Raw genomic sequence first — 10733 nt, 5'->3', positions numbered from 1 at the left:
CCACCTCGCCGAGATCTATCTTTAGAGGGGTCCCTGGTTCCTGTGCGTTCAGGCATTCCGGAGAAACGGAGTGTTTCACCCGAGTATAGATAGAGACACACGGGCGCCTACAAATATGGCCGCCCTATTGTGATAGCTAGCGACCCCACTTCAAGATGCGCTGTGATTGGCCGGCAATGTATAACCCTCGCTGTGATTGGCCGGTAGTGTATGATGACGTAATTTTTGCGCGAAAACCGGACCCCGGTCAGGATCATAGAAAACATACAAAGAGAAGGCTTCAGAAGCTGAAAATAACGAAGTGGGTGTTCTAAAACTTTAGCGATTTAAGAGTTAGGACAATTTTAAGATTTGTTTTATAAAAAAAGTTACATGGTACAACTTTAAAGGCCTTGCTAAAATAAACAACCAGGTTTGTTTAAACGCCTGGGCCATTATTTACAATGCATTTTCTTTATGACGTTTTGTGGTTTTTATGCAAAGTTTCACAGAGGATGATGCTGAGTGGCATTGAGAGTGCTACAGTAGGCCTATTATTGTTACTGTGTAGCCTACCATACAGTATCTTAACATATCTTAGAAAAAATTAAAAAAACGAACTGTTACCAAATGGCCAAAATAAATAAAAGCATGTTACCAATACCAGCTGGTCTCTTTTCATGTGTTCAAGATCTCCATTCCAATAGTTATCATTGTTATAGTGAGTTTGTTCATAAACAGGGGCTGCTCATCTCCCTCTCTACCAGCTCTTTAATTAAACAGAAAACACATGTTCAGGTTGTTCATTCCAATTTCACCAAATCAAGAGAGAAGTAGAACTCAAATACAGGATATAAACCTACCGGTAAATGGGAAACGAGTAGGAGCCTAGTTAGCTGAAACTGCAACACTAAAATTGATAACTGGGCTCTCCCTCCTTAATGGTATGAAATTGTCATCACAGGTCAGTTCATTTAAGAGCTGGAGAGGCAGGATTACCCAAACTTTTACTCTATCATGACAATCATTGCAGAATACAGAGGTGTTCAGCTGTAACTTCCAACTTCAGCTTACAGCATCTCTAACAACTTTGTATTTGCATAGGTTAGCTAATGGCAGGTGCCAGTAACGTGACATATAAGTCAATTAACCTAGTGGACCTCTTATAAGCCCTCAACGTGATGTGGACATATAGAGGTAGACCTACAACTGTTTTGTGGTTTACTGACAAAATCAATACAGAACAAATTATGATTCACTTCAGAGACAACATGTTTTCTAATGGTCAAGCGACCTGTTGCCAACGAGCCATGCTAGCTAATGCTAGTTAAACACGTGTGTGTGTGTGTGTGTGTGTGTGTGTGTGTGTGTGTGTGTGTGTGTGTGTGTGTGTGTGCGTGCGTGCGTGCGTGTGTGCAGACTGTGCACCCACCAGGTCAGGATACAGTTAAGATCTGAGTTAAAGAGTTAAAGATTACTTACTCTTTGGGCGTCAAAGTATGGACAGGCCTTTACTCTTTATCTTCTTCTTGGGTTCCGCAACTGTTGGTATGCGGTCACCCCGCCGACTATGTCAAACTTCGGCATCTTGGAAAAAAGGACTATCTCGAGGCAATGAGCGTCTCGTGGTCGTGGAACGAGTCTGAGGTCGGAAGGAAAGAAAGGGACTTTCGTCGGTGTTTTAATGTTGCCCATTCTGACCACTTGCCGGCGGTCTGACAGAAAGTTCAATATCCAGCTGCACATAGACGGGTGCAGGCCGAGATTCCTGAGCTTCATGTCCAGCTTAGCAGGCACAATGGTGTTGAATGCTGAACTGTAGTCGACAAACAGCATGCGCACACACCTGTTCTTCCTCAGATCTAGGTGTGTGAGGGCAGTGTGTAGGGCCAAGGCAACTGCGTCGTCCGTAGATCGATTTTGCCGATACACGAACTGCCACGGGTCCAGAGTTGCAGGCAGAACAGAGCAGATGTAATCCCTCACAAACCTCTCAAAGCACTTGCTGATGACTGGAGTCAGGGCCACTGGTCTCCAGTCATTTAGACATGTCACCTTGGGGTGTTTTGGGATGGGGACAATAATGGAGGACTTGAAGCAGGAGGGGACCACCGCCTGGGAGAGGGTAAGATTGAAAATATCCACAAATACATCCAACTGGGATGCACAGGTTCTGAGGACCGGCCTGGTATGCGATCCGGTCCAGTGGCTTTGCGGATGTTTAGCCGCTGGAAGGCTCTGCGTACCTCCGCCTCCGAGATGGTAAGAGGGGGGGGGGGGGGGGGGGGGGCTGGCCACCGAGGGCAGTGCAGGCGCTGGTTGGCTGACACTGTCGGTCTCGAACCTTGCGAAAAAGGTGTTAAGCTCACCAGGGAGGGAAGTAGAGGGACTCTCCACAGCTCCAGTTCTTCCTCTGAAGTCTGTAATAGTCCTCAGGCTTTGCCACATGCTCCTGGAATTGCCATTCTCAAACTGGTCCTCCAGTTTGGTACCGTATTCCCTCTTTGCCCTCCTGATTGTACTCTGGAGTACAGCCCGAGTGTTCCCCATGTTCCCTGCTCTAAAGGCAGCGTTCCGTGCTTGTAGGGCCATACGAACGTCACCGTTAATCCAGGGTTTCTGGTTGGGGAAGATACGGACAGTCTTAGTTGGGATGACATCCTCAATGCATTTACTGATGAAGCATGTGACTGTATCTGCGAACTCGTTCAAGTCAAATGTACAGAAATCAAATCTAGCATAACATACTTAGTTTGCATCTGTCAACCAGTAAACAACATATCACAAACTAACAATAAGACCAATTAACAATATGTAAGAACAATCTGTAAAGTTTAGAAGAACAACGATAAGATCAATAAACAATCTGTAAGAACACTCTGTACAGTATATAAGAACTATCTGTACAGTAGAAAATAATTAAGCCATATCACTCTGTATAGTATTTATAGGTCAGACTAGGGAACGGACCCGAGAACTCCTTGCTAGACAGTTTGGGGTTGGGGTTAGTGAGCTTTATGGCAAGCTGGGCTGCCCTCTCCACAATCAGCTTTCTGTTTTTGGCGGAGACGGTGTGGGCGATCTCTGCACAGTAGGTCCTGCAGAGACAGAAAGAGAGGCATTACTCAACATTTGATTCTTCACATTCATCTGGATCTGCATGACTAATACAGTCAACTTCAGAGCCTGTTTTTCTATTACAAAAATAATGATAAAGCACAGCAGGACACTGCCAGGAACTCAAAATGAACATTGATTCTGTGAATTCAGTAGACAGACATTTTTCACGCCTGGAAAATAGAACAATTTTTGACACGCAGCACTGATGAAAGACCTAAGTATAAAGGCCATTGCACACCAATGCAACCCGGCAACTACTATTCCCACCGGTCTGCAAGTCCAGGCTGCTGCATTGGCAATCTAATAAAAGTTAAGCAGGACTTACTTGTTATTCATCATCAGAAGGTCAAGCTCCTTGAGGTTGTGGACCACAAACTTCTTGAAGCCAGTTGGCAGCATATGCTTTGTCTTCTTATTGCTTCTGTAGTGATACGCGGAAGCGGGGATTGAACCCGGGACTCCCACTCGCCAGTCCAACGCACAACCAGTCGTGCTAATAGGGCTGAGCCCGATTAGCAGGGCTGTTGTCGCTGGTTCATGGCTGGTACTAACTGTGGGGGCTACAATCACCCCCCTGATCTTTGGAGCGCGCCCTCGCGCTTCACACTTCACGCCGCGGACCGCCGCACACAACGTGGACCTGTCCCTCACGCGAGGATATCACGCTCCTCATCCTGCCGACAACGCCAGATTGTAGTGATACGCGGAAGCGGGGATTGAACCCGGGACTCCCACTCGCCAGTCCAACGCACAACCAGTCGTGCTAATAGGGCTGAGCCCGATTAGCAGGGATGTTGTCGCTGGTTCATGGCTGGTACTAACTGTGGGGGCTACACTTCCATACCCGATGTTGGGCATCGGCCCCTGGCCCTTGCATCGCCTGCGGACCCTGTTGTCGATACCTTTGGGTTTACGCCAGCTTTTCTGTTGGCACAATCACATTATAGACTTAGAGATGAAAATAAGTGTGAGCACACCGTAAATTAACTATTTTCTTGGTGGAGATAGGGCAAGGAGAAAATCAGGATAGAGGGGGCTCAAATAAAAGCTCAGTAGTAGCAGATATGTACATGTTACATTAGCATCATTACCAGATGTGTAAATGTTCAAAACCATCATTAACAGACTGTGTGTACATGGCTTCTGTTGTTGGCAATTTCAAGATGCTCGTTTTTCCACTTATAGTAAAATGAAAAACAGTTGTCATTGTGCATGTTCATTCAGACTTACCTTGATCTTGTCATATCTGTCAGACTGATGGCGGAAGAATTTCTTGGTGCGCTTCTTCACGATCTTGGGTTTAGTAAGTGGCACGACTGCAGACAGAGGAAAGCAAGCAGATGTGTCATTATTTTTTTTTTTAAAGATTTGTTTGTGGGCTTTTTATGCCTTTATTCGATAGGACAGTAGACTGACAGGAAATGGGGAGAGAGATGGGGAATGACATGTGGCAAAGGTCGTCCGGATCGGGAATCGAACCGGCGACGCCAGCAGGCTTCATAGCCTAGTATATGGTACGCGCCTTGACCACCAGGCCAGCGGGCGCCCCAGATGTGTCATTATTACATTATTTGATCATGCACCAATTACTAGAATAATATGGCATCTATTGGTAAGTGATATTCTTTGTTAAAGTACTGTATATACCAAATTGTAGCCAGGTGGCAAATAGTCGCCTGGGCCCCGGTCCCAAATAGACACCATTTTGCTTTCAACATTTATACTCTTCTCTTTCTCTAATATGCTCTCTGTCTCTCAATTAACCTAAAATAAATCAATATTGTTACTTCCTGTCTTTCTCTATCTCCCTCTCTCTCGCCATGTGAAAGAAAATAGCAGCTCTACAAGCTCATATAATGTAGTCTCAAAGTCTAATAATTTAGTGGAAATAACAGTCTAATATTTGTCTAGAATATTTTCAAAATAATCCAACTTGCTACAGAACAGATTGCCTTGAGTAGCCTGAATCTATCTCTTATCAGTCTCTCTGCTCTCACTACTACAGGCCTTTGTCCACTAAAGAAAACCTGTATGTCTCTCATTACACTCATAACCCTTCCCTCGATAGTTATGAGACAAAAACTTGCTTAAGTTGTTATAAATCGTATTTTTTATCCATGATTTAACCTTGTCCATGAGGCCCCTGTGTCCTAAATAATGTGTTCCAAATTCCGTTGTTTCGTCGTTCCGGTTTGCCTTACAAATTACTTTTTATCTGCGGCCCTGTTAAAAACAGACATTAAATCGGTCGTGTTATTCTTTTTAAGTCTTTAAAGTTCCAAGGTGGTTTTCTACACCTTTACTTTCTAAATCTATTTCTCAGTTTTGATTATAGGCTATTCATGCCTTTTTGCACTGTAAATCACAGAGGTGTCCAGTACTTAAAGATTAATACCTGCTGTCTTGAGAGTCTAGCTAGCTCTTAACACAGCTGCAGTTTTATTGTTTAATGTTGTTTTTAGTCTATTGTTTTCGTCGCTTTTTGAAGACCTCACAGCCGTTGGTCCGGAACTGTGGGTCTTACGTTGGCAGCACAAAACTTCATTTTATTAAGATTTGCATTCATCCTGAAGTTAGTCAAGCTGGTTTTCAGCTATCTTATTTAACCAGATTACTGAGAGAAGTTATGGTTATGTTATGCTTACATGTCTTTGTTTTAGTCTTATTATTATTTTTAATTCCATCTCAGGCCAGCTGAGGTGTTGAGAACTAAGAAGCCCCCTTCTGAATGATGACCTCTAAACTGACTGACCCATGTGTGTAAATGTATGAGAAATTGTCTACATGGATACATGTACTGTATGTATGTGTGTTTTAATCCTATTTTTCTCCCCTGGTGATAACCTTGTGAAAGAAAAGGGAAAAATCAAACCCAGTATGAACATGAGCAGTGGTGCATGTGTGTTTGTCCGGCCGTGCAGTACTGTACGGTATGTGTGAGTCGCTGGCTCGCATTTAGGCTTGCTGCTTAACGCTTGCTGCTTGCGCTAGCTCTGCCTATGTTTTATTTTATTTGGAGAAACTGTGGGGATCGTTATAAACTTCAAGTGACTTGTTACATACTGTTTCTCTCAAAATGGGTCTTATTGTGTGAATCTGTTTCTATGTGTTTCTCCTAAAAGGGATGTTTGCCACTCTATGTTCCTTAATAACACATCCTGGTATTCTAACATTGTGATTCCGACAGCCTTGACACTGCAACAAGTGTCTGATATTTCACTGGTAAACCATATTTCAGTAAACAATCTTTATCCTCATGGGGTGACGGCAAGAGCTGTCAACAACAAGATTCACCATCATGTCAACAACTCAGTTGTGTTCTGTCCACTGATTAAGGTCAACCCAGCCCATGAGGTGACCACTTGACATGATATTACATCATGTCTTACAGTAACTATATAAATTCATGTCAACTGTTCATTTCATTTTGTTTTGTTTTTCCAGGTTTATGACAGGTTTATTTATTTTGGTTGGACTGGACGGATTTGACCTCATGTTTTATTTACATTTGATTTTGTCCGTTTTTCTCTGTCCTCCTGTCTTGTTGAGAAAGGGGCACCATGTCCGGTGGAGCCGTTCATTTTGTTTTATGCTTCCCTAGGGGCTGGTGTCCATTTAATTATATTTTATTTATTTTGTCATTATTATCTTTTATTTGTATTTAAACCTTCTGTCTGTGTTCTGATGTCAAAGGGGCCCTGTTCATACAGTGCCTATGTTACAGAAGAGGCTCGGACACGTTACTCCCTCTCTGCCTCTGCGTGCGTGAGCGTGCGTGTGACTGTGTGCCATGGCCATGGCGGGTATGTGTGAGAAAGTGTTAGATATGTTTTGTCTTCCTTTCTACTGATTTCATCAACATTCTGATTGTGGAACTTCCTGTTCCCAGGTCCTCTTTGGGTGACTTACTGGTAGGCCTATTAAGAAACATTTGACACTGATTTAACTATTTTATGATTTTAAGTCATTTTTAATTTGTTTTGAAAGTTTTGAATAATTGAAGAACTGTGAACAGATTATAAATCTGTGGTCTGAAAATGTATTTTTATTTTTATTATTTTAACCATTTAGCCCCAAACATCAACAACATCATTTTTGCCACACCTTGTGTCAAGAGGGGGGAGTATGCTTGATTGTTTGGAATATGCTTATGTATGTATGCTTTGATTTTCATTGTTTAACGTTTAATTTTGATTTTGAAACTTTTGATTTTAAAACTTTTTATGTTTTGAGTATGTTTGTGTTGTGTGCATTAATCCTTCTGCCCAACACAAACAGACTATCAGAACGGCTTACAGCCACTCAACACCTGTAAGGGCTAACCATGACAACACCACTCGCGGAGGAAAAAAATACAGAGGGCGGAGAGTGAAAAGGGGCACCACCAACAGACGATGGGTCACCAGTGCACGAGCCAATCAACCGCAGGACCAGAGCTATGCTCTGGTTGTCGGTGGGTAACGGAAATGCACTGTGAAGAAAAACATTTAGGTGGAGAAATTATGATTGTAAATTGTTGAAATACAAGTGATCTGCCGCCAAGCACTGTCATCCTCTAGGCCCGATGGACGCCAGGCGGTGCCAAGGAACCACCAGAGGCCAGAGGGCAGTGCGAACGCGCCATCATCACAGCGGGGGGCTATTGCAGCCTCCCGGGCCTGTGAGTATTCTGAAATCGCACTGTCGAAGAATTAAGCCGCTATAATTATGACTGAAGAATCCATTGTATCGATATTAGTGAACTGCCGCAAGCTTCTGTCCATAGGAGCTGTCTGAAACCCACCTAAAGAACCCTCTTCCACTCTTCGACCCGTCTCCGCCCATCTCCGACCCGTCTCCGCCCTTCTACAACCCATCTCCGACCCGTCTCCGCCCATCTACAACCCATCTCCAACAAAACCTCAACTCGATCCCTGGACTTTGCTCTGTCTCTAGCCCTCATCATATCGAGGACTTATGGACTTATGGACCCCTTTTTATTTTTATTCTGTCCTGACAGGTTGCAGGGGAAGACTGATCAACTAATCTTGACGTATCAATCTGATTACAAGGGGTTATTTCATTTATGTGTAAACATAACATTTTTGTCATTAATGTCATGTCAACTCTAACCCTAACGATAATTACAGTCCTTTTACTATTGAAGAAATGTTTTAACCCTAACCCTAACCCTAACCATTTTTCATCCCACTGTGTGCCTATTTTGTTTTCTTTTGTTGATCTATTTGATAAAAAGATCAATATTAACCAGCCGGTGGAATTGATAGGTATTTTGTTATGGTTCATATCATCTTTTTATCAATACATATTGATGACCACCTGAAGTTGAAGGCACAGTGACTGTGTCATAAAATGTCATGTACAGTACAACACAAGGTCTCCGTCTGGTTGAAATCAGACCTTATCAACTGCCTGGAGCCTGTACCGAAAACAATGAGAATTGTTTTGGTTTATAAGGCTCAGTGTCATCCAGACACGAGCAAGGACATCTCTCCTCCCAGGAACCCTGTATATGGACTCTTTGTCTTGTGTTGAAACGTCATCCATTGACTGATGAAATGACCATACTTATACTCATGTCAAAACATAATTTGTCAGAGAGAGCACGAACCATTGATTATTCTGTACTGTACCTGTCTTGAATACTCTCTCTCCATAGTAAACATACCATTCTCACTCTGATCACTCTCCTGTCTTATTTCTGTGTGATGGATTATTGTATCTCATATGGGAATAAGAAGGTGTTGTTGTTTAATAATAATATATCGATCAAAGGCCTTGCTAAAATAAACAACCAGGTTTGTTTTAACGTCTGGGCCATTATTTACAATGCATTTTGTTTATGACGTTTTGTGTTTTTTATGCAAAGTTTCACAGAGGATGATGCTGAGTGGCATTGAGAGTGCTACAGTAGGCCTATTATTGTTACTGTGTAGCCTACCATACAGTATCTTAACATATCTTAGAAAAAAATAAAAAAACGAACTGTTACCAAATGGCCAAAATAAATAAAAGCATGTTACCAATACCAGCTGGTCTCTTTTCATGTGTTCAAGATCTCCATTCCAATAGTTATCATTGTTATAGTGAGTTTGTTCATAAACAGGGGCTGCTCATCTCCCTCTCTACCAGCTCTTTAATTAAACAGAAAACACATGTTCAGGTTGTTCATTCCAATTTCACCAAATCAAGAGAGAAGTAGAACTCAAATACAGGATACAAACCAACCGGTAAATGGGAAACGAGTAGGAGCCTAGTTAGCTGAAACTGCAACACTAAAATTGATAACTGGGCTCTCCCTCCTTAATGGTATGAAATTGTCATCACAGGTCAGTTCATTTAAGAGCTGGAGAGGCAGGATTACCCAAACTTTTACTCTATCATGACAATCATTGCAGAATACAGAGGTGTTCAGCTGTAACTTCCAACTTCAGCTTACAGCATCTCTAACAACTTTGTATTTGCATAGGTTAGCTAATGGCAGGTGCCAGTAACGTGACATATAAGTCAATTAACCTAGTGGACCTCTTATAAGCCCTCAACGTGATGTGGACATATAGAGGTAGACCTACAACTGTTTTGTGGTTTACTGACAAAATCAATACAGAACAAATTATGATTCACTTCAGAGACAACATGTTTTCTAATGGTCAAGCGACCTGTTGCCAACGAGCCATGCTAGCTAATGCTAGTTAAACACGTGTGTGTGTGTGTGTGTGTGTGTGTGTGTGTGTGTGTGTGTGTGTGTGTGCGTGCGTGCGTGCGTGTGTGCAGACTGTGCAAACACCAGGTCAGGATACAGTTAAGATCTGAGTTAAAGAGTTAAAGATTACTTACTCTTTGGGCGTCAAAGTATGGACAGGCCTTTACTCTTAATCTTCTTCTTGGGTTCCGCAACTGTTGGTATGCGGTCACCCCGCCGACTATGTCAAACTTCGGCATCTTGGAAAAAAGGACTATCTCGAGGCAATGAGCGTCTCGTGGTCGTGGAACGAGTCTGAGGTCGGAAGGAAAGAAAGGGACTTTCGTCGGTGACGGTGTTCCATTTACACACCGGCAGTGTTCGATCCCTCAAGGGTTGATTTGTTCTGCATTTGAGCCACGGACCACTAATGAGATGTAGCTTCTCAGATTCAAACCTCTTATAAATTAACTAAATAATGCAGATGACTCTTGAGAGCATAAAATGAAACCAGATGAATTTAATTTTAAACTCTCAAGAGTTAAAGATCTATAAGGGTCCATTTGGTTACCAACTCTCCATCATTTAGCTGGGGACCACCTGGAACCCCCTAAAGGACCATTGGTGGTCCACGGACCACTGTTTGAGAACCACTGCCCTTCTTCATCATTCACCAGTGTAGCTAGTGAGCTTGTAGGTTTGCTATTTTCACTACCTTTTATTATGATATAGGCCTATAAAATGTATAATGATAGCCTAATAAAAAAGGAAATATGAGGTTTTCCACCTGACATCAGCAATATGTCATCATCACTCCAGACCATGACATAATGCAACATTATTTGTGGATAGGCCTATACAAATTAATTATTATATAAAGACAAACGGCTGACAGTAAGCCATGATTGCAACTAGTTTTCGACCTTTATTTGTAAATGTTTTAGTAAATCTA

General features: G+C 42.5%; 1 pseudogene across 1 annotated transcript; it reads right to left on the bottom strand.

Moving 5' to 3' along the window:
* Nucleotides 1-2908: 2908 nt before the first annotated feature.
* Nucleotides 2909-10684, bottom strand: LOC308306093 (large ribosomal subunit protein eL32-like; annotated as a pseudogene). Its single transcript has 5 exons — nucleotides 10675-10684; nucleotides 4330-4415; nucleotides 3936-4023; nucleotides 3425-3520; nucleotides 2909-3077 (listed from the first exon to the last, which is right to left on the bottom strand). The product of its transcript is annotated as a large ribosomal subunit protein eL32-like (transcript).
* Between the last annotated feature and the right edge of the window lie 49 nt (nucleotides 10685-10733).

Source organism: Nannobrachium achirus (assembly GCF_963921795.1).
Source record: "Nannobrachium achirus genome assembly, chromosome: 20".
NCBI classification, from domain to species: Eukaryota; Metazoa; Chordata; class Actinopteri; order Myctophiformes; family Myctophidae; genus Nannobrachium; species Nannobrachium achirus.
This window is presented reverse-complemented; position numbering and strand designations above follow the sequence as displayed.